The sequence below is a fragment of the Gossypium hirsutum genome, chromosome D09, assembly GCF_007990345.1.
Source record: "Gossypium hirsutum isolate 1008001.06 chromosome D09, Gossypium_hirsutum_v2.1, whole genome shotgun sequence".
Taxonomy (NCBI): Eukaryota; Viridiplantae; Streptophyta; class Magnoliopsida; order Malvales; family Malvaceae; genus Gossypium; species Gossypium hirsutum.
In genome coordinates this window covers 27,399,187-27,424,992 of record NC_053445.1, presented here as the reverse complement: position 1 = coordinate 27,424,992, position 25,806 = coordinate 27,399,187, and the positions used below count along the sequence as shown (strand labels likewise).

At 32.1% G+C, this 25,806-nt stretch overlaps 3 long non-coding RNA genes across 4 annotated transcripts; all 3 read left to right on the top strand.

Annotated features, from left to right (window-relative positions):
* Positions 1-2,902: 2,902 nt before the first annotated feature.
* On the top strand, positions 2,903-5,008 carry LOC107892809 (uncharacterized). Its single transcript, XR_001682627.2, has 4 exons — positions 2,903-3,304; positions 3,419-3,484; positions 3,642-3,878; positions 4,424-5,008. It is a non-coding gene; the product is annotated as an uncharacterized lncRNA (long non-coding RNA).
* An 8,273-nt stretch (positions 5,009-13,281) lies between these two features.
* On the top strand, positions 13,282-15,844 carry LOC107890442 (uncharacterized). 2 transcript variants are annotated; one of them, XR_001681956.2, is made up of 6 exons: positions 13,282-13,441; positions 13,579-13,651; positions 14,154-14,210; positions 14,820-14,878; positions 15,055-15,111; positions 15,458-15,844. It is a non-coding gene; the product is annotated as an uncharacterized lncRNA (long non-coding RNA). The 2 variants fall into 2 exon arrangements; XR_001681957.2 differs by having other exon boundaries at positions 13,283-13,441; positions 13,600-13,651.
* Positions 15,845-18,162: 2,318 nt separating this feature from the next.
* On the top strand, positions 18,163-19,377 carry LOC107890443 (uncharacterized). The gene is made up of 2 exons (XR_001681959.2): positions 18,163-18,636; positions 18,903-19,377. It is a non-coding gene; the product is annotated as an uncharacterized lncRNA (long non-coding RNA).
* Positions 19,378-25,806: the final 6,429 nt, after the last annotated feature.

Genomic DNA, 25,806 nt, shown 5'->3' with positions numbered 1-25,806 from the left:
ACACTGCTGTTCAAAGCTAGACGATTAAGCTCAAGGTTATGAACCACTTCATTCTTATAACAAATGCAATAATCCAAGAGAGTATCATTAGAAGCAGCATCGATCAGGATTAAAAATTCTAGTATTCCGTCTTTTCCACAGGCTCCAACAACCAACAGAAAAGAGAACATCCCAATCACCCAAGGAACGAGTGAAGTAGTCAGGCTTGGAAAGATTCACAAGTAACCAATCTTTAATGTTTAGGCCAAAAACTTCTGCTCGTTTTTCATCTTTTAAAGGTTCCACCACAATGAAATAGCTGGAAAACATTTCCTAAAAACATGATCAAACTAGTCGTATTTTTTCTTGGTCAAAGAGAATAACGACGTAATTTAGACAAATACAAAGATTGTCCAAAAGAAATACTACATTGTTTTTATAGATAACATTTTTACAAAAATTAAAGACTATTCAGACCAAATTAAAACAAATTTAGATAACAAATAAACCCTAAGTTCAAGGATTTAGGTCGATATCAGCTTGCAATATCCAAAACCTTTGGTTTATTCTTCCATCTCAACATCTTAATGGATAACTTGGGTATAAGGTTATGTACTCTCCTAGACTACTATAATACTTCTAAGTAATTACTTTCCTGGTTTTGGGATTCTTCATGTATTCCAAACGGGTCTTGTAATAGTTGAGCGCGTTCATGTATAAAGCGAACGCTTTGCTGTAATCTTCTTGTATCTCTTGCATCACATACTCTATAGCTTGTTCTTGGAATTTGCTATACAAATTTTTATCCTTTTCCTGGATTTTTTTAATAGAATTGCATGGGATCCATGGACGATTTATTTTTTCCCCTTTACCAAACTGGTTTTGAAGCTTTTGAGATTTTGAAAAACATATGTCAAATAATGAGGAGAATCAATTTTTAATAATCAAAACAGACCTCGAAGAGGCATGTTGGATATTAATTAGTTTACAAATACTTTAATTTTTATAATTTTTAAATCTTCTTAGAATTAGGACCAAATTGAGATAATGTCTAAATAGTGAGAGCTAAAATTTTTAAAATCGAGATCAAATTGACATGATATATAAATGTTGAAGGGATAAATTTGTTATTATGACAATTTATAAAAAGCTACATCACCTTCATGGTACGGACTTAACAGAAATAGATTAAAAAGACAAAATCGAAAACATGAGTGACTATTTTATCACTTTTTATAATTGGGTGACCCTAAAAGAATTAGCATAGTTAGTAACTTGCAATGTAATTTATCTTTTTTTATTAATTATTACAATATTAGGGAGGGGAATGATAGGGTCTAAACCCATGTCATGAAGATAATGAAAGCTTTAATCACTGCTCCAAGTAAGTCTTGATGACTTGAGAGTTATTACTATTATTTAAAGTATTCATGTTCAACATTCATATTTGACATATATTCAACTATTTTAGCCACTAATGTTTTCAACATTTGGTATTTTTGTCACTTTCTATTAAATCATTAATGAAATACTGATTTGGCCCTTTTTTTTATTAGCATAATAACAAATTTAGTCCTCCAACATTCATAAATTCTATCAATTTAATTCTAATTTTTTTTTAAAATCAACAAATTTTGGTCTACGTTTTGTTACTTTTGTTATCAATAAAATATCTACTTTAGTGATTGGAGAGTTTTAGTTCTATGGTTGAGGTCTAGTGTTTGAATCTCTACGTCAACGAAAAAAAAGAAGAAAACAGGGGGTTTGTTTAATTTCAAATAGTTAGTCTCACCAATAAGATACGAAGACTTACTTCACATTTGGAATTGCACAAAAAAAAAGACTATTTATCTCAGAGAGGTCTACGTAAAATTTTAGGAAAACGTCAACGACTGCTATCTTATTTATCAAAAACAAATAAAATACGTTATAAAGAATTAATTGGTGAGTTGGATATTCGGGAATCAAAAAATCGTTAATTTGCAAATTTTGAATTAGTTGATTTATTAGATTTTCATTTTGATGTGCTTGTTTTCATTTTCAACAATTCTATCTATTTTTTCTTATTATTCTTTAGCTATTTTTAGCTATTCTTCTCGCCTCATTATGTGAGTTAGAAGAACCTTTTATTATGTTATTTGATCAGGGTAATGATCCATCAATCTGCTAGTTCTTTTTATGAGGCACAAACAGGAGAATTTATCTTGGAAGCGGAAGAACTACTGAAACTTCGCGAAAGCCTCACAAGGGTTTATGTACAAGGAACGGGCAAGCCCTTATGGGTTGTATCCGAAGACATGGAAAGAGATGTTTTTATGTCAGCAACAAAAGCCCAAGCTCCCGGAATTGTGGATCTTGTAGCGGTTAAATAAGTTAAATAACAAATAGCAATAGCCACGACTTAACACCAATCCACAATTTAATTAAGATTGATTTAATCCCTCTTCTTCCTTTCCTTCTTAACTTAAGCCTAAGGGGTTAATATTTTATTAATCTATTAAATAGAAAAAGAAGTAATTCAGAATCATCTGGTTAGGATCGATCTAAACTAGTCTATTATGTATATGATTCAGTATGTAAACTATTAAACAACTTATTAGAAATGCAAGATAGCCAATTAGAAATGTCATGAAATCCCCTGCTCTTGGGGGATGTCCTCAGTGCCGAGGAACATGTATGTGCGGCTTGTTCAGATCATGGGCTGAGAGAAAAGAAACGACTTTTTTAGTATCAACGATATGTACCAGTGAATAGAATGGGGTTCGTCCATTCACTATCTAAAAAAGATAGATCTACCATATCCTTTTATTGTGTATGAAATCTATGGTTTCCATTGGCGCAAATCCAATCTTTGAATTTAAGATGAGAAAAAATTCTCCATTGGTAGCAAATGCTTATCTATTAAGCGGGAAAAATCCTATTTAAAAAGCAAAAAGATTATGCTTTGACTCTTGCAAAGAACGGACTAACAGGGTCAGCTGCCCAATTAATCCTCATCCTTACATACCGTTACTGTATAAGATAGATATTGAGATATGTTTGAATATCTTAGGATAATAATAGAAAAAAAAGACCATTATCTTATTTGGTTTTATTTAATTTTTTCATTGATTCTCTCAAAGTCTGCTCCCACGTTTTGTTTCAAGTTGGTTACCCTTCATTCCCTATTTGTTTTACACACCGCTTGTTCTTTTCTTTTTTGTCGAAATCTGCCTTCTTCTTGATTTGATTTTTCCCTTCTATTTTGTCTTTCTTTTATTCTTCAATTTTTGCTACTGCTAATTCTTGAAGCGTTAATCCTTGTTTTGTGAGCTACGCACTAAAGGTAAGCCATGATCATTCCTTAATTTTTGTTCGTTATTCGTTTCTCTTGTTAGTGATGGTTATGTTTAGGTGTGTTTGGGTGTTTTGTCATTGTTAATCGATGGGTTTGTTTTAGGTAAAGTTCAAGAGACGTTTAATCCACCGGCGAATTAGGATTTGGAGAAGTGTTGTTCGTCCAAGGGTAAGTGGTTATGTTAATTTGGAACTGTTATGGATGTTTGAGGGTTTGTCTTATTTTTATCTTTGAATTTTTTTGTATTTAGAATGGAATTGAGGGCTTTAGCCTCTTAATGGTTGCATTATTGGTGACTGATTCTCTAAGTGTTTGGTATTTTTAGGTGATGGAATACTCAATTTTTGGGTTTACGTCGGAATTTGATCATGCGTGTAACGAGAAACCTAGAAAATAGCAAACAGCGAAAGCCAAAATTGGATTTTGGGCATTGTCGATGCCACATGGGTGTGTGGGCAATTTGGGCCATATGGGACACACAGGTGTGTGGGCCCAAAATTCAGAACTTTTTCCTAGGGTTGTACATGTCTCCCCGATCAGCTATAGGCCTTCCGTGGGGTCGGTATGTAGTTATATAAGCTATAAAACATGAATTTTATTTATATGTTAGTATGAAACTTGTCGTAAATAACGTTTAATATGTATAATATTCATGTATTGTGATGCGATATGTATGATATGTTATGTATAAAGCATGTTCTACATCTGTTATGCGAGCATGTATGATATGCAAATTCGAGCATATGTTATTTCTGTTTATATCTAATTATGGGGTGGGACATATATCATGTGAAGGAAGTGTTCTATTTGAGGCGATATCTCGCCATTATACTGGCAGCACTGCTGCGATTATTCTGGAAAGTGCCGTATGACACTAAGTGATGTGTAGGGCTGGATGGGTCTCTAAGACCCTACATGGTGTGCGAGGATGGTCGGAGATGGTGTGTAGCGGATACGAGTAGGATTGTAAATTTGCATATGATTCTAATTCTGTATAAGATATATGTCTGTATTTGTTTTGCCATGTAACTAAATCTGAAATTTTGTTTTCTTATGAGTTACACACAAGTTATGAAGACTCACTTTCTGTTTGTCTGTCACTTTCAGGTAACTCTCTGACTTAAGCGGGTCGGTGCGACAGGAGCTCGGTTATGTCCACATTTTCGTAAACTCTATTTACTTAAATTTGATTTATTTAAAATTCTGATTTGAGAGTTTTGTAAATTTCGGTATCTCTGGACATTTGGGATTGTTTTTTTTTTTTGGATTTTTGGCATGACACTTGATAGAACGGCTTTATGAAAACGACTATTTTTCTGCAATTAACTATTTTCAAGAAAATAAACTCGACTTTCCAAAATATAATGTTCTAAGAATTTCCGCTACAAAATATTCGATTTATTTAGAAAATGTAAACAAACAACGGTTTTAATTAAATAAGTATGGCAAACATGTTTTCAAATAAAGCGGGTTTTTTTTTGGTGAAATGAAAAACATCAATTACATATAGCAACCATTCGTTTTATCAACTTGTAATAAATCCAAAATATCCTTAGGAGCCTCATCCATAACTTGTAAACTTGATTTCCAACTTAAACTGAGTTTAGCAAGACGATCTGAATAAAGCGGGTTTTTTAAGTAACAAATGTTCACTCTTTTTTTATAAATGGAAGCTAGATTTCAATCCATTTTACATAATCACTTTAGATACAACTATAATGTTTAGGCTAGATTTGGAGCGTTACAGTGTATCAATCTAATCTTAATTCTTAAAAATTTAAAAACTTTGAAAAAATAAAAAAAATTATTCAAAATTTTAGTTTTCAATAAAAATAAATAAAAAATATAAAAATGATAAAATACATATAAAAAGATATAAAAGTATTTATAAATAAATGAATACCTATTTTGTGATTACAAAAAAATAAATCAACCATAGCAGCAGCAGCAGCCAGAGTGGGCGCAGCTCCACCGTCGCTGCCTTCCTGCTTGCTTCTCAATGCTCTCTTTGCTATTTCTAACCTCCAGGTTCAAATCAAACATGAAGGTGAACCCGAAACCCTCGACTACAGAGGCTTCTTCGTAGATACAACGGTATCCCCTTTTCTCTAAATCTGTGAAATTGAATTTGTGGAGCATTTTGATGTAATTGAGATTAAATGTTGGCTTAGATTCCTCCTTGGCATGATGTACCCTTGCTCTTGAGAGACGGTGTTTCTAACTTTACGGTTGAGATACTCAAAGAGTCAAGTGCGAAAATGGAGGTTGCTACTGATGAGCCACACTCCCATTAAGCAGGATAAAAAGAAGGGCAAGCTTCGAAATTATCATAAAAATATTTGTAATTTTTTGTAATTTTCTATAACTATAAAATAAATATTCATTTATTTATAAATATTTTTATAAAAATCATATGTATTTTTATCGAAAACCAAACTTTTAAATATATATATTTTATTTTTTAAAAAGTTTTTAAATTTTTAATAAGGTTAAAATATGCCTATAGTCCATGTACTTTTCAAAAATTAAGAGTTTAGTCTTTATACTTGTATTTTCAAGAATTTAGTTCATCTACTTTTATAAGTACAAAATTCAGATCCAATTGTTAATATTGTTATTTTTTTTTCAAATTCAGGGTAATTACAACATCTTTGTTTTAATTACATGACTACCAAGCAAGTAATTTTTTTATTATTTTAAAATATCACGGCAACAAATTTAACAAAAAAACAGTGTTAACAGTTGGACTTGAATTTTAAAATGTAAAACTTAGATAGATTAAATTAATAATTTTTGAAAAGTACAAGGACTATAGGCATATTTTAACCTTTTAATGATTAAGGCTAAATTGACAAAATGTGTAAAGTTTAGGGCTAAATTTGTTGAACTTTTTAAAATTAAAACCAAATTGATAAAATCTGTAAATATTGGAAGGTTAAAATTTTTATTACGCTTATAAAAAAGGGTCATGTCAGCATTTCGTTAATATCAAATGTCGATAATGTTAGTGACTAAAATAAAATTTTTGATCTTAAGTGACCAAAAAAAAGCAATAATTGAGTAACTGCTAGTGTAGTTATCCAAAAGGAACCATACTATTACATTCCTAATAACCTGACATTATCCTCGATTGACACCTTCTTTGTAAATATATTTGGTTAAATTTTGCCATTAAGTCTCTATACTTTAAAAAAATTATGGATTTAATCTCTGTACTTTAATTTGGTCATTTTAGTCATTGTATTTTTCAAATTTTAAAATTTCAATCCTCACGAAACAATAACTGTTAAATTAATTATGTTAAGCTATGCTATTTCCAAAATCTGATGTGACAAACATAATATCATATGTGTAATGCCATGTCAGCTTGTTATTTCCACTTATTACTCACTAAAAATCCAATTAATGAGTTAATGACTACAATCTTCAACCTACTCCACTGCTGCTCAGGGAGATAGGATTGGTGGTTTAAATTTGCTTCCCTACTACCTTGGGAAGATAAGATTCACTGTATTTGATCTGCTTCACTACTGCTTAGGGAGACGAAATCTACAATCTTCAACCTACTCCACTGCTGCTCAGGGAGACAGGACTGGTGGCTTAAACCTGCTTCCCTACTACCTTGGGAAGATAAGATTCACCGTCTTTGATCTGCTCCACTACTGCTTAGGGAGACAGGATCCACAATCTTCAACCTACTCCACTGCTGCTCAGGGAGGCAGGACTAGTGGCTTAAATCTGTTTCCCTACTACCTTGGGAAGATAAGATTCGCCGTCTTCGATTTGCTCCACTACTACTTAGGGAGACAGGATCTACAATCTTCAACCTACTCCACTACTGCTCAGGAAGATAGGACTGGTGGATTAAATCTGCCCCCTACTACCTTGGGAAGATAAGATTTGCCATCTTCGATTTGCTTCACTGTCAGTACAGGAAGGCAAGATCTACTATCTTCAGTCTGCTCCACCGCAAACCTAGGGAGACAAGACTAGTGTCTTCGATCTAATTCGCTGTCAGTACAGGAAGGCAAGATTTACTATCTCCAGTCTGCTCCGCTGCAAACCTAGGGAGGCAAGGCCGGTGTCTTCAATCTGCTTCGCTGTCAGTACAGGAAGGCAAGATTTGCTATCTTTAGTCTGCTCCGATGTAAACTCAAGGAGGCAAGGCTAATGTCTTCGATCTGCTTCGCTGCCAATACTGGAAGGCAAGATCTGCTATCTTAATTCTGCTTCGCTGTAAAATTAGAGAGGCAAGGCTAATGTCTTCGATCTGCTTCGCTGCCAGTATAGGAAGGCAAGATCTGCTATTTTTGATCTACTTCGATGCCAATACAGGAAGACAAGATCTGCTATCTTCGATCTACTTTGCTGCCAGTACAGGAAGACAAGATCTGCCATCTTCGATCTACTTTGCTACCAGTACAGGAAGACAAGATCTACTATCTTCGATCTACTTCGCTGTCAATACAGGAAGACAAGATCTGCTATCTTCGATCTACTTCATTGCCAGTACTAGAAGACAATATCTGTTATCTTCGATCTACTTCGCTGCCAATACAGGAAGACAAGATCTGCTATCTTCGATCTACTTCGCTGCCAGTACAAGAAGATAAGATCTACTATTATCGATCTACTTTGCTGCCAGTACAGGAAGACAAGATCTACTATATTCAATCTACTTCACTGCCACTACAGGAAGACAAGATCTGCTATCTTCGATCTATTTTGCTGCCAGTACAGAAAGATAAGATTTGCTATTTTCAACTTACTCTACTGCTGCTCAAGGAGATAAGGCTGGTATCTTCGATTTACTTCGCTGCCAATACAGGAAGACAAGATCTGCTATTTTCAACCAACTCCACTGCTGCTTAAGGAGATAAGGCTTTGTGGTTTCACCGATCTGTTCTCTGGGGAACATGACCTATATAATTTATTTTATGAACCGAATTATGCCTAGTGATTAGAATGTAATGATCAGAATAAATCAAATGCTACTAACTAAACGTGTATGAATGAATGCAAAATTTTATTTTTCAAGAATGATGCCGCTTAGATTGCCATTACTCAAAGTTTATTAAGGTTTTATCACTGACGTGCTATAACGCCTTCTTGCTCGGCTGGCTTTTCTAAAGAAACACTTGGTCAGATTGCCCCCACTGTAAACCTCCAAGTTCAATCCACTGGGATGTAAAGTTTGTACAATCTTTCTCTCGCTGTAACCCAAGAGTAGAAAAATCTGGCCTTTTCTCAATCCTCTCCTATCGCAATTTAAGAATACAGAATGCAAAGCTCTTTAGTCCTTTCCACCAATCCAGGGAGTCCTACCAAGTGCTCAAATGAAGAATTCTCTTCTCCAAGAATAGATTCTTCTTATTATTTGGTGATCATTATTTGTTTTTCCATTAAAGCTTTGTCACCAACACAACATCTTGTCATTCAATCAATACTTTGACAACAAAATCTGAAGGGATAGTCTCAATTTAGACTTTTTCTTCTTAGATATTTCAACCTTTAAACTTGATGCGTTCTAAACAATAGTCATGTTTCAAGTTCTCGTATTATTTAGAAACTTCTAAAGTAATATGCAAAACTACCCTTGTGAAAGTTTTATTAGTCCATTAATCGTTATTCTAATGCAACATGCTTGCAAAAAGAACAAAACGATGAATAAAATAGAATTGATTTGAGAGCATAGCTTGAAATGTATAAATTATCAAGAATATTAAGAGTAAAAGATGAATTGACTTATATCTTGAAAAAGAATGTAGTATTCCAAGAATAAGTAAATATAAATTGTATAAAGACTAGGTGCTCCAGATATCGCAGCTTGAACTTCTCTGTACAAACTTTGTAAAGACCATTCTGAGTTTGACATGTGTTTAGGAGATCTACATTACTCTGTCGATGCCTCAAGATGTCGAGTACCCTTTTCTACTGATTTAGGCATAGCAAGATCACCGCATGCCCATTTTGATCAACATTTGAATAACTCTAATCACCCCATGCCCTATTCTGATCAAAATTTGAGTCGCCCTTTTTGGGTTTTCAACTCAAACCCCCTTTGGTCTAAGGCGCCCTTTGCGGGTTTTTACCTTAGCCTCTCCATTTTTACTTTTTCTTTTTTCTTTTTATTTTCTTGGACTCAAAGTGCCCTTTGCGGGTTTTCACCTTGGTCCTTTTTTTTAGGACTCAAAGCGCCCTTTGCAGGTTTTCACCTTGGTCCCTTCTTCTTCTGCACGTGCAGAATTTTTTGACTGAATCTGAGTTTACAAGATTTAGTAGATTTTTGCCATTCATTTCACTTAAAAGCAATGCTCCTCCGGAAAAGGCATTCTTTACGACATAAGGACCTTCCCAATTTGGCATCCATTTTCCTCTAAAAACCTTTTATATTGGAAGAATCAATTTCAACACTAGGTCTCCCTCGTGGAATTCTCTTGGACGAACCTTTTTGTTGTAGGCCCGTATCATTTGCTTTTGATACATCTGAACATGCTGAATAACTTTTAACATTTTCACTTCTATTAAGTTCAATTGATCATATCGAGATTGAACCCATTTTACTTCGTCTAACTTTAGCTCAACTAATACCCAGATAGAAGAAATTTCTACTTCAATGGGTAAAACTACCTTTATTTCGTAAACCAAAGAGAAATGTGTTGCCCTGGTGAACGTCTTGATGGATGTTCGACAAGCAAGGAGGGTAAATGGTAATTTCTCATGTCGGCCCTTGTAAGTCTCAATCATTTTCTCGCGATCTTTTAAATATTCATTCCTGGGTGATACAGTGATGAATCGTGGTGTCTGATTTTAAATTGATTACAAACCTCAGCTATCGTGCTATCCTTCAAGTTCAACATATTTTCCAATACCATCTTCTTTGGAATTCTATATCAGCATATGATGATATTGTAGTGTGAAGCAGCCTCTATCCGTTTGATGAAGTAATTAATGATCTCAAAAAATGAAGCAATGCCCATTAGAAGCCTTCGATGATGATGACGTCCAGACCCTATTTTGCTCAAAATTTGAGTCGCCCTTTTCGGGTTTTCAACTCAAATCCACCTTTGGTCACAAAGCGCCCTTTACGGGTTTTCGCCTTGGCTTCTCCTTTTTCTTTTCTTTTTCTTTTTCCTTTCCTTTTCTTTTTCCATCATTTCCATTTTCATTTTCATTTTTTTTAAATTTTTTTGAAACTCATAGGATTAGGCAAGTCCTTGTTATCCCTTTCGATCAGAACCAATGCTTTTCCAAATAAAATCTTTCATACAAGATCCTTCCTATCCACTTTCATTTTGTATGCGAATGATCTTATTCAGTATCAGGCTTCTTTCATAGAGCTTTCTAGGCGAGATTTGTTTTTGGTGCATTTGACTATGACGGAAAACTTTGGATCTTCCTCTTCAATTAGGGTAAAATCCAACAAAGAATGCGGAGAGATGGCAACTCGACTTCAATGGGCAAAGTTATGATAAGTCAAAGAGAAAGGCATTGCCTCGGCAAAGAATTTTCACTGCATTGTTCATGATGTTAATCTTGAACATACTGCAAACTTTTGATATCGTGCTGTTGTTCAGATTACAATATCAGTGTTTAACTCGGGCATATCCTATTATGACCATGCAAAGATATCCTTGAACTCTTGAAGTAACTTAACAAGGTCTTGCTTTGCTTCTTCGGTTATGCACGTTCCCTTAACGTCACAATCTTCATTGTCTCCTCAAAAGGTAAAATTTCCTTCCTGCTCTACCATCCTCAACAAGTCCGAAGATAGGCTACAATCTATGTCATTTTCAAAGTCATAAGATCTCTCAAACACATGCCTCGCTCAAAAGGAAATTCTGAGTCTGTAGTAGCGTCACTCATGTCATTGATATTTGGGGACCTATAGTAAGTACCAAAAAATATACAAAAGAATGTATGAATTTATGAATAATTATTTGTACAATATGATTATGAATGAATAAAAGAATGATGTGGAAGAAAATCCAAAAGAATGAAAGAATAATTATTCGAAAAGAATGAAAGAATATTGACTCAAAAATAAATGCAAAGATGTATTTTATTAGAATAACTAGGTTAACTGGTTTATCATATTTCTTTGAAACTCTATCATCTAGTCTTTCATATCCTGTTGAAATTTGGTCAATTGCTTTAGCATTTGTATTTGCATCTGCTCTAATATCTCCAACCTTTGGTCCATTCTGTTAGTCTTTACTTGGGTACCGTAAGGGTGTTGGCTTTCTAGATTAACTGAAATAACTTTAATCAATTAGACTCTTTTAGTGGATTTTAATGCATATGATGTAATGCAAATGGATGAAATGAATGCCTAAAGAGATGTTGATTCTAATTCAATTCCATTTAAAAAAATTCACTAGAAAACAAACTTATTTACATAAAACGGTTGTATGTACGGCCTCGCCCTTATCCTCCAAGAAACATCGATCTCTTTCTTTTTTCGTATGTTTAAGATAAATCTTGTAAATTTTCAATAGATGCCACTGCTAGCTCCTTTTTCTTGATCCTAGTCACGATCCAGCATTTGCCCATCCACGTAATACTCATCAGCTTCTTTAAAGAAGCTGGAATGCCAGCGGTTCTTGAATAATCCGCTTGAATCCTCGGGCCACGAAGTAATGTTATGTACTCCTTCATCACCCTTCTTTTGTTGTGTTTCTTGAAATATATTCGGGCAGCCATATTATTTTCCACTTTATCAAGAAATTTATTTTCTATGACAAGCTCTCTAATTTAGTAATCAAACTTGAATCAACACCCTTTTTCTATGATGAAAATGCAATGCAATCAAAATGCCATGCAAACACAACAAAACACAACAAGTCAGTATCAGGTAAAAAACAAACAGAACATAATCAAGTACCTACTCGGGTAGCTACTAAGGGTTTAGTGTAGTTCTACCTAAGGCAAGTTCCTAAGGTTCACTATATGAGGTTCGGCTTCTAGGGCAAAGGTACCCGAACTAGCAGATTCCTCGATCCTTATCCATTATAGGCTTATATAGACCAAGTTCAATTTAGGGGAATACATTTCCCTATGGCTGTACGGAGATAAAAATCTCACGAAGGCATAGATACGAATGCATTCCGAAAGCGATCTACTATCCTGCACGGAGGTGAAAACCTCACGAAGGACTAGTTTCTCACTCCCACTTAGAGGGGTAAAATTGACCAACCAATGCAATGCAAAATGCAGATACACATTGACAGATTTGGACGACACTATGATTAAAACAATGAAAATAACAAATAAAATGCAAAAGAAGAAACCGTGAATTTAAAACAAATTTTGATTTTTGACAAAAAGATAAAAATTAATCAATTTGCAGCTTGAATCTCAACCAGTCCCCAGTGGAGTCGCCAAGTTGTCAAAACCACTTTTTGAAAACAAAAGATTTAGTTATCCACCAAAAAACAAAAATTAGAGTTGCCATCGATCTTTTATTGAGGTGTGATCGGATCACCTTGAAAACGATTTTGGTCTACGAGTTTCAGAAAAAATGAGTTCGAGATTCAGTTACGTACGAGGAAGGGTTAGCACCCTCGTAACGGCCAAAATTGGTACCTAATTGATTATTTAATGTCTTAAGGTCGAATAAAAAAGATTAAAAACAAAACAATTCTCCCCTTTTTTTAAAAAAAAATCTTTATTGAAATTTATTATTTCGAAAAACTAAAAAAATTGGTCATCTTGCTTCAATGAGAAAATCAGAACCCCGTAAGTTAGGGTACGATTCTTTGAAGTTTTGATGACACCAAGTGAGTTTGCCTTTATTAAAAAAAACCTCGTCTCAAGGCAACAAGTTGTCATATCCAATAAGTTAGGACACGATGTTTTGAATCCTCGAGATAAGTTTTGATTCAGAACTTTTATGTTTTAATCGAAAAAGAGATACCCAGTTGCCTCAATCCAATGAGAAAAATTGAAGCCCAGTGAGTTAGGCCCAATCTTTTCAAGAATCTTGGATACCAACAACACGTTTGGTTGGGGGAATAAGCATTCCCCACACTGAGCGCCGATTAGGGATTCCTTACCGTTTCTTATTTTCTATTCCATTTTCTGCCCTCATCGATTTCTACTTCTTCTTCCATCGATATTGCACAGGTAATTTCTGCTTCTTCTTCCATCGATTTCTGCTTCTTCTTCTTCTAACAACGAAAAATGCTTGCACTCTTTCCCTGTTTTTCTTTTCTTTTCTTTTCTGTAAAATCGATTTCGTTTTTCTTTTCTCCATTTTCTAGCTCTTCAGTTTTGAGTGACAGGTCGTTACCATCATTATTTTAGCAGGTCGCTAGTTCCCTGTTTATTTTACAGGTTAGTTTTGCTTTTGCTCAAATCTAGAATATTTGTTTTTTGTTCTCCTAATTTTAATTCCTTTCTTATGATTTTCATTCGGCTTTTCTTTGACTGATTCTATTGCATGTTCGATCAAACATATGAAATTTTTTTCAAAGTGGTTCTATTACTTGTTGCGTATAGCTTTGTATATTTCTGTTCCATGAAAAATAATTCTTGAGGTGAAGTATGATTCTGTGATGTATCTGAGAAAGTTTATTCTGTGAAGCATCATAGTTTTTGATTGCAAGTCTTTGAAAGTTTATTCTGTGAAGCCTAATAGTTTCTGATTGCAAGTCTTTGTTCTTTAAGGTAGCTTAGGAATTTCTTTTATGAACCAAAGAGCTATCGGATATAGCTGAAACATTTTAATTGGCTATCTACTAGATTCATATTGTTACAAATTCTTTTTAAAAATTAAATTTATGGTTGAACCCTAGCCTAGAGGTAAATGTTTTTCTGAAACTGTTGATTGTCTTAGCCGGATGCAGGTTTAGCTGCAGCTATACTGATGCAGAACCTCAACAGGATATCTATGGTATTCTCTTGTTAATTTTCTCAGGCTTTGCATGTTATTGTATGTGTGAGTTTGTTTATATTGTGACCTCTAGTTTTGAAATGGGGTTATGAATATCGCTATAAACAGTTTTATTTGCTAAATTGCACTTGATCACCTCTATTGGAAGGGTAAACTGACAAATTGCTATTAATTATCTTTTCATTTTTAGTCAAATGTATGCTAGATACATATGCATTACTTTTCTTCTGTTTGTCCTACTCCTGCCATAATTTGAATATACAAGTACTCAGAGCTACTTGAATAACTGCCCCCTCTACTTATTATAAGAAATCAAGACATAAGAATAATCGTAAAAGTGGTTAGGTCACTCTTTGGTTCCTTTTTAGAACTTAAAAAAGTCTACTGAAATAATGAGAAGAAAAAGGAACGGAAGAATTTTAAGGTGATTCTTGATTGGATGTAGTTTTCTTTAAGGGTTTGTATTGTTTTTATTTCCTTCTTCACGTAGCATTTATAACCATTTCTCAAAATATTCATCATAAACTCTTTTGTACAACCTGTATATACGTTTCTGCACTGTTTTTCACCATCTTTTTCTTTACAATTCAGAATTTCTGTAATTTGTAGCTAAGGGAGATGAATATCACAAATTTAGATAGAGGGCCATGAGATCTTATTTTCAGAAGGTATGGCGTTTATAGCAATATGTATATTTTTTATTTCTATAAACCAAATACATACATGCATACATACATACATATATGAACATCATGAATACAAGTTGCATTGCTCCATGTGAATTTTTTGTAATTGATACGAGTACAGTTGACTATTTGATGGTAGAATGAATGTTCTTCTACAGGCTGCTACTGCATATTCAAAGGGAGAGTTGGAGTATGCGGCTTATCTTTCTGATCAGGTGTGTTTTCTACTTGGTTATTACTGGCTGTGGAACACATGGTATGGGGAAGTCAAAACTGAAATAGTCGGTATGGATCTAAAGTATCCTGATCCAGCTAGTTGTCCTTTTTGTAGTAAATTAATTAAAAAAAAGTCAGATTCTTTTGTGGTGGTTGATTTATCCAGAAATGATTAATGTGGATGTTTTGGTAGATTATATGTGGTTGAAATGTTTTATTGATTATATTGAACTTTGATTCATTTTCTACATTGCGAACATTTTACTTTATGCTTTTGTCTTAGGAGGACAGTGTAGTTTATCTTCTTGTTGTCTAATGTTTTATGTCACTGGCTGATGCATACAGGTCACTAAGCTTCTTGAAAAGGAAGGTATTCAATGGCGTGAAGAAAACCGTGGAACTATACTAATCAAGCTTGATGGATACAGAGAGTTTAGCTTTTTAGAATCCAATAGTGACACAGAGTAAATTAATTATCTAATACCAGGTTTGCATCATTTACCATCTGTTTGTACAAGACCAGGATGTAATGTAACAAGGTTAATGTAGTGGTTCAAAAACAGGGATCAGATGTTTATATGTACATTACTAGAAATCCTTGTACTCTTTCCTCCTTAGGTAGGTGGAAGCTTCATGAAGATGAAGCTTCCATGTTACTGTATGTTGAGTTTAGCAAAATCATGTATCTGACTCAGTTATTGGTAATGACAAAGACTCATGATAGACTGTAAATTCTTATCAACAAAGATAGAGTTGCTGCGTTCTTTTACTTTCACTAGAAACTCGGTTTGGTATGGAACATCTTTCCTGCTGCAGGTAACCTATTTGTTTGACAAGATGGAAGAATGGTTGGGGATTGTTTTGCTTGAAGTGTTGCAGAATGGCGCGGCAGTGCTAGATTTAAAGAAGTTGGAAAATCTATTTTATTATATTTTTTATACTTAAAGTTGGGGAGTTTCCAGTGACACCCTATTTGTTCTATCTTCGATTTTGTTGCTGACATGAGTTGATTTGTTTAGCATTTTATAGAATAGATGAATTAGTCATATTGTATCTGCTACGTGGATTATGGTTCATGGCTTTATCTTACAATAATCCTTAACCTATTCATCCAACAATAATTTCTTGTTCTGTTGGATTCATCCAACTTTTTTGGACCCTGGAAAATTTTACATGGTCGCCAAAGTAAACAGAACATTTTCTTTGTTGACCAATATGCATGATATCTTTATAATTCCATGCAAATTTTAATTTTATCTCAATTATGCATATACCTACAAAGCATCAACATAATAACATGATCAAAGATTTTAAAGACGAAGAATTTATGCAATTTGCTGTAGACTATTTTCAAAATTTGTTCACCTCACAAGGATAATCTATTTCTACGTAAGGTTTTGGCTAATATTTTTTTATTGTAGAATAATTAAATTATTTGTTTCACTAATAATATTTTAGCACATTAAATATGTATTGCAGTTTAAAAATAATAAAGTAGATTATATATTATTTTCATAGTATTATATAATATGATTTTAGTAAATTCATATAATAATAATTATATTGAATTTTATTAAATTATATATTTTAACTAAATTATATTTAATATTAATTATTTTAAATTATATTTTATAGTATTATATATTATGATTTTAGTAAATTCATATAAGAATATTGATTATTAAGAATTTTATTAAATTATATATTTTAATTAAAATATATTTAATAATTATGTTAAAATATGATTAAATTATTTATTATTGATATTAATAATCTTATTAAAATTTAATAACAATAACAATAATCATTTACCTAAATAAATTTCTGCTAAGGGTATTCTAGTCATTTTAGTTTTTTCCCTTATGCTATTACACCTCCATTCCATTCAACCAAACACAAGAATACTATTACGCCTCTATTCCATTACATTCAACCAAACAATTGAATTGCTATTACGCCTCTATTCCATTACGCTTCTATTCCATTACGCTTCTATTCCATTACGCCTCCATTCCATTACAGCGAACCAAACGTGCTGCAAGTATCTTGAAAATTTATGAGTAAACAATTCTCATATTTTAATCAAAGGTAACCTTTTAAACGAATGTAATGCGAATGAATGGCAACGTACAACGTAAAGGATAATTTGTAAATATCATACTCTAACGAAAAACAAATGGTCAATAGATAAATACAAATAAACCTAACAACTATAATTTCAACCACACATCATGCAAATACCAATATCAACATTAAAATTAAATGAATTACTAATCAATTTTAAAGGATACACCAAATAGCAAGAAGGAAAATCACAATCATATCTATAAAAGTTTTAAAATAAACAATATATATAAGTATGAAATGTGTTCAAAATAGAGTAAAAAATAAACATTATAAAATAATAATATTTAAATGAATTTTGAAGCAAATATTATACAAGAAGAAAATTAAAATATATAAAATAATGTACGTATATTAATTTAGAATGAGTAATTCATAGGGAATGGAAACATATCGTAAACAATAATATATAATAACATACATAAAAATTGAAATAAATCAAATATATTAAAATATTTAGAAGAAGAAAAGCATCTATATACATAGAAATAGGTATGAAAGTGTATAATTTAAAATTAATGGTATATTACACATGATAAGTTATAATACAAATAATATTATATAATAAGAATGCATAATGAGATTAAATATCAACATATCATAATAAAACAAAATTTTAGTAATAATACATAATTTTAAAACAAGTGTATAATAATAAGTCCAAAATGATAATACAATGAATTTATAATACAAATAAAAATACGTAAATAAAACGTTAATATACAATAATAATATAAGACTTAAAATCTTGAAACATAATAAAATAATAAATAAACAAAAGTATAAAGATATAAAAATAATAGGAATAATAATAATAGCAATAATAATATAAAATACATATATTAAAATAATAATAAAGATAATTAAAAAAACAACTAATTTAAAAATAAAATAATAGAAGGACTGATTTGAAATCTATTTGAAATTAAAAGAACTAATGCGGAAATTAAGCGCACAAATCCAGGCAACCAAGTCAGATCATCGAAAACGGTGTCGTTTCGGGCATATGTTTCCTCAACTGATAGAAGAATGAATTTGAAAGTAATGTAAAGTTATGTGACAAAATTTTAAAAAAAATGAAAAGGATTAAAACGAAGCAAAATGAGAAAATAGGAGGACCATGTACAAAAATATTCCACTTTCGCAAAATGCGCGGATCATTTCTAGGTCGGGTCTGTACGCGGGTCGACAGCCAACACGGCGTCGTTTTGATGCCACTGAGAAAGGCCTCAAACGGCTTCGTTTTTCACACTATATATAAATAAAAAAACCCCTAAATCAGCAGCTCTCTGCCATTTTTCGAAATCACAGCCGCAGCCTTCATCCATTCTTCCGTCATTCGAACCCCTTTCAGTTCCGATCTAGACGAAACGAAGAGGTATTTCGACGACGCTTATATGGTAAACTCTTTTCTTCTTCTTTGTTATTTTCTTTACACTCAATAAGTGACAAAAAAAATCAAAAAGAAAGAAAATATGAAGAAAATCCCATCACCTTTCGAAAACTGTTTTTGTATTGCTTTTGATTTTCCTTTTACAGTTTTTTTTCTGATCCCCCCTTTTTACAGATTGAAATCGGCTTTTTTATAGCCGAGATGTATAAAGGAAAATCTATCTATTCTGCTATTTGTCGCGTCTACTCCCGTTTGGATCCGTTTTTTTCGCAGGTACGGAGGTCGTGGAAGAGGCACACATGTACGGAGATGCGACACACGCAGGGAAGGGCTGGTTGCCGCGGTGCTGCTGAGGTTGTTCCAGAAGCTGCTAGGGTTTCAGCCTTGATTTGTGCTGGCCATTGGGCTGGTGTTGGGTTTTGATTTTGGGCCGTTATTTTGTTGTAAATGGACTGAACATTATTTTTATTTTATTAGTATTATAGGCCTGGGGAAAAATTGGGTATTACAATGCCAAATTAAACCTATAACACCTTTGAAGACAATCATACCAATGGCATAAAAACTCATAACCAAAACCTATCCATTTTCAAACCATTCATCAATTTATTTTGCCTAACTACTTCACTTTGCAACCCTTAACTTATCAAGCTTATGCAAGCCTAAATCATCACATTTAATGGCATCAAACATGACTCAAAATCATGCAACAATTAGTTTATTTACCAAACATACCAAACAAGTTCAACCATAGCCATAATTACCACATACAAGGGTAAAGTCAGAACAATTTTTTAGGGGCGAATGAAATTTTAATTTTTTATAGTCTATATCTTTATAATTTTTAAAGGATTAAATTAACTTTTTATAATTTTAAGGGGGCAAAGTATAATTTTATTTTTACTAATTTAAAATTTAAAAAAAATTAAAGGAACTAAATAGCAATTTTTCATTTTAGGGGGGACTGGGGCCCATGCCAACCGCCCTAAATTCGCCTTTAACTACGTAACTATATATTCAAAGGTAACCATTTGCACAACAAGATGTCCTTATATACATGCTACAATATTTGGACTCAAAATGAACATAATTCTATCGTCTTGATGATAGTGTGTGCTTTGCGTTGATCTGACGTGACAAGTTTCACAAGTTGACAATCTATAAGTAGAAGAAATAACTAGAATAAACATATCAATGCTTAGTAAGTTCAAACGAAAATTTCATACTTACCTTGCTCAAAATGTGAGCATACTAGCTATCTTAGTTTTGACAAACTTTTGGCTAGAACATGGCACTCAAAATAACAATAAGGTGAGCATGTTTATTCATACATATCAAACATTGTAAACATAATTCACAACATCACCAATATAAACCAATTTCGCATAAATCATCTCAATGTTAGATTTTGCCATCAACCCATAACTTTATATCGATTACTCATAATTCATCTAAATGTCACATTCTATCCTTCATCCATAATTTATACCATATCAAGTGAATTGCATATCAAGTTGGTTTATCAATTCAATTCATTTTATTTTAAAATTTTCAAATTTAATTATAATGCTTCGCTCGATGGAACCCTAGTAAAATGGACTCAAATACACGAGTGAACTACACCACACCAGATAGCTTGTAAGAGCTTAAACTACACCACACCAAGGCGCCGAAGTGCAAAGCCCTAAGCATCAAACGTATAAACATTTTCAAATACATCCCTCCACTACACCAAAGTCCCTGTAGAGACATATAATACTTGATTATCTGAAACATATTTTGGATCTCGATATAACTTGTACAAGTGCACATAAGACTCTATTGGCATACCAATCGTATCCTAACCTTTTACTAAGTTCACATGGGCATCAATTATACACATATTTATTACCATTCCTTGTAATCGATCATTTTCTCATGTTTACACCTTGTAAATATCCACATTTACAAATCATACCCTGTATCAATCACATTTACATTTCCATACCTTGTAATCATTCAAAGTTTTACATTAATATCCCATACTTATCACATAACAAATCAATTATCTCATTTTATTTCAATTCAATCTTTTTACTATCCTTATATGCCAATTTCATTAATATTTCAAATTATTTTCACACACACATATCAAAATAAACACAAGCATACATATAGCACAGTATAAGATAGTAAGTTCCATATGAACTTACCTATTTAAAGCATAGAACGAGTGGATTCTTCAAGGACTAATCCATAATTTTAGTTTTTTTCTATATTCTTGATCTAAACAAATATTATATATACCAAATTAATGCCAAACATTTTCACACAATTTCATGAGATGCATGATCCTATATAAATAATTTTTTTGATTTCCCCCATATTTTATATTTTTATTCAATTTAGTCCTTAAACTCAGGATAGGCATAACTTTCAATTCCTAGATTCAAATTAAAATTTTATTTCATATATTTTCTTTTGAGACCTTATATTTTCTATTTCTAACCTAATTTCATGACAATTTTTACTTTTATTCAATTTGGTCCCTAATATAACAAAGTTAACAAACAAGCTAAACTAACTTTACAATCTAGTCTTTTTTTGTAATCTAAGCTTACAATCTATTAATTTCAAGCCTAATTCATCAATTAATCAAAAATGACATCTTGATAAAAGTTTAAAAATTCATTAAATTGGAACATAGGTTAGCTAAACCAAGCTCCCATGATCACAAATCCAAAAAAAATTACAAAAAATTAGTTTGATCTCCATACCTATTTGAATGGCTGAATGACTAACCCTCAAGAATGGTTTTTCTCTTTTTCTTTCTATGGTGAAACAACTACGGAAGGATGAACAAGATGGTAACCTTCTCTTCCTTTCCACTTATCTTGTTATTTAAAGTTTAATAAGTAGCTACTTAACAATAATTAATTACCATAATCTAACTTTTAACTACACTCAATGGAGATGGCCATCATCTTCCATTAAATTTTACTTAATATTGGTTTATTAACCATTTTGGACATTTTGTTAATTGCTATGTAGGTCCTCAAGCCTTTTCCTAATTAAAACTTTATAGCGATTTGAATTTTATAATTTAGTCCCTGAGCCTTAATTAACTATTTAATTCAAAAAATTGCTCGACCAATCTTCAATATATTTTTATATTAACTTCGTAAATATTCATATTTTATATTTACAGACTCAATTTATAAAAATGAGGTTCCAAAATTATATTTTTCGGTACCATTGAAAATCGAGCCATTACACGAGGACTAAAATTGATCAGATTAAAGTATATGGACTAAATCCATAACTTTTATGAAATAGGACTAATAGCAGAATTTAACAAAATAAATTCAAATTTTACATAACCAAATAATTTAGGGTTAAATACAAAATTAATACTCAAACTTGTCTACTTCTCCCAGATTAATACTTATGGTTTTTTTGTCTCAGATTGATACCTGAACTTTTTTCTGTCAACTAAATCGATACCTAAGTCTAACACCGTTAAGTTTAGGACACGTTGCAAAATAAGATTGTAACACTTGGCATAAATGACATCATGGTGATTTCATAATCTAAAAAAATTTAATAAGAAAAAACTTTTTTTTCTTTTGACTCTTCCCCCCCAAAATTTTTTGTCGTTGTTTTTTTTTCCTTCTTCTTTTTCTTCTTCTTCCCCCCAAATTTTTTTGACATTCTTTTTTTCCTTCTTTCTTCTTCTTCTTCTTCTTCTTCTTCTTCTTCTTCTTCTTCTTCTTCTTCTTCTTTTTCTTCTTCTTCTTCTTCTTCTTCCCTCGACCCAAGTTTTTAATATTGTTGCATGCAGATCCAATTTTTTTACAAAACTAGCTTAATACAATTCATATACTAGTTTTGTTTGAGAATGAAATAAATCCATTGACCTGTTTTCTTGCTCTTGATCGAGTAGCTAATTCTCTATTCTTAATTTTACGCTTGTGTTGTGGATCATCGAAATTTTCTTCATTTTCTTGACCTTTTTGTTTTTGCAAGAAGAATGGAAAGATAGAGTAGGAGCTTTGACTTGCCGCACTTGCAATGGATCTAGCATTCAAGGTGAATAAAGTGGCAGGAGTGGATGGTAGAGACCCAAAAAGGGTGGTTTCTTCAATAAGGAATGTGCCACAACCTGGTCTTACTATTGGAGGCATTTCTTTATTTATGGGTGTAGGTAAAAAGTCTTGAAGGATCACGCTAGGAAAAGAAGAAGGGTTGGTAGTGAGAGTGATCACGGGGTGATCATTTAGAGAAGCTAGGCTAATATTTCCCAACATTTCTTCCATAGATATTTTAAGATTATTATGGTGATCTTAAGGCTTTGCAGCTACTTTTTTTTGTTGTTTCTACATGTTAGTGCCCACATTAGCAATATAAAGGTGAAAATAGAGAGAAGATATGTTAATTTCTACTATTACTATATATAGAGGTGCCCACATTAGCAATATAATAAATTTTACTAGTGAACTCTAAGATTATTTGAATTGTTAATATTGTATACCCAACAACTACTGCTTCAACTTTGATTCTGTTCCAGTTTAAGGGCCCCCCAAAATAAAAAGACAAAGAAAAAAAAAGAAAACCTAAGAATAAGCATCTAAATTGGGAGTAGGGAGCAGCGAGGGATGACGGTAGCTTCCTTCAATTCTCCACTTTGTACAATGGCCTTTGCAGAGCTTTCAGAATGAATCTAATAAAGAGCTTCATACTAAGAGATAACTCATGAGTATTGCATTGAAAATTGATAAGAAACTAGGTTCTTTTTTAGCAAACAAAAGAGGCAATGTGAACTGGATTTTTTCTTAAGAAACAAACAAAAAAAAAGGAAAGAGAAGGGTTTTAAGGTTGAGGAAGGAAAAGACTAGTGGAAAAAATTGTTCGCTGTCACTGCTAAACAACAAGAAGAAACTTGGGCTGAGGGAAGAAGAAGAAGGGAAAAAAACAAAGAATGACAGAAAAATTAGGGGAAAAAGAAGAAAAAAGAAGGAAAAAAAAGTAACAAAAAAATGGGGGAAGAAAACTCAAAATAATTTTTTTAATTTTTTTAGATTATGACATCATCATCATGATGTCATTTATGCCACGTGTCATAATTGTATTCTACCACGTATCCTAAACTTAACGACGTTAGACTCAAGTACCGGTTTAGTTGACAGAAAAAAATTGGGGTACCATTCTGGGACAAAAAAATCATAAGTACTAATCTGGGAGAAGTGGATAAGTTTGGGTACTAATTTTATATTTAACCCAATAATTTAACACATAAGAAAGGTAATATATCCAAAATAAGCTCCAGTCCAAGATGATTCTGATACCATGACAAAAATCATAAGAGAAGAATGAATTTTTATCATATAAAAATTAGGTTACAGTCTAGGTTAATATGCACAATTGTCTAGCTTAAAAACGGTAACTAACTCCCTAATTGAAAACTCCTAAAAATATGAAACTTCACAATAAATTATACACAATTTTCTATAACTACACAATCTTTCCAAATAAAGCTATATAATTCGACAATAAAAACTAATAGTTGTATATGAGAGTATATGTAAAAAATGAGTAATATGTATTGTTGGAGTTTGAACATAATGTTGGTATATTATTTTGGTGGATATTTCTTTATTATGTTGATTGATTTGTGGTGCTACAATACTTGAGGAGGGAGTTATCTCTCTTTGTACATTTTTAATAAAATGGGGAGAAACTATGTTTAATATTATTTTGTTATTAGAAAGGTAGTGTTGTTTGATGATGCAAAATTTTTGAGGAAGATATTTGACTTTGTTGTTTTGTTCATTATGAAGGAAGATATTTTATTATACTATAGAGTTCTCTCTTTGGAAATTTGACAAAAGGTGGGAGATATTTTTAGTGCAACTTGTTGTCAGTTTCGATTAAGGAAGAGCTATTAGAGCTGTTGGGATGGAATGTTTTTTTTTGTGCCTAGATGAATTTTATTTTTCCTTTCTTTGGAAATATTCTCTTTAGTTTCTTCTAGGTTTAAATGTTTTGAACATACTTCTTCTTGAATTTCTTAAATGCATGGTGATATTCTTGATAATGCATTGTGTTATACGAAGTACTTTATCTTGACTCAATATATCTAGTTTTCTATAGTTTTGTATGTATAGTAATTATGTTTTTTTTTCTATTGCAAGATTTTATAAAAAAATGTCAAATTGAGACATTCTTAGTACAACTTGCTTTGACCTAGTTGCAACTAGAATTACAACATTTTAAGACATTTTAGTGTTATATATTGTTAGCAATTTTTTACATGTATTTTTATTTCATAAACTGGACAAAATTAGGTTGGTTTACTTTTTAAAGAAAACTAATGTATTTTAGAGTCCAAATTTGTCTCGAAGTATCATTGTCTTTTTAATGAGATTTATGATAAATGCGATAAGATGATTGAATTGTAATCAAATCAATTACTAATATATCCCATCCCTCAATTAAAGATATGTGATTAGGTCAACCTTTTTTTGAATATTGTGATTTACGTGATGAAGATTTTTGAAACTTTCATTTGAAGCTTTATATATTGAAGTTCTATTTTTCCTAGAAAGAAAAGTTGAGCTAAGAGAGAATAGTCAAGTTCATTTGCAAGAACACTCCTAACTACAAATCATTCATGTCAAATTGTTTTATGAGTTGATTATTTAAACTTTCAATTGGAAAGTGTTAAGTTGGTGAATAAATTTATTCTAAATGTATGAGAGTGAAGTTGTAATATTCTAGAGATTGATTAGACTTAAATCATAACTTGTATTATATTTTATAGTAGATTACTCACTAGGTAAGGTCCCGCACACATAGATTGATGCCAAAATGTGTAAATATTTGTTTGTGCTCATGTGCATTTTGTTTTCCCTTCTTGATACATCACTAATTACAACTCCTCTTGTGACAACTCAACAACCACAATAGTACTTTTAGGTAATAAATTTAAGGTTTAGTAGTTGATAAAGTATGTTAAAGGTTAATTTAAGTGGAGAAAAGTCTAAAGGGTTAAATTAAATAAAATGATAATTTTTAGGAGTTTATTATTATAGCATTTATGATAAAGGTTGTATTAGATTCAGATATCCAAATCCATTATTCATATAAATAAATAGGATTTTGATAGCTTATGTAACACCCCTAACCCGTATCCGTCGCC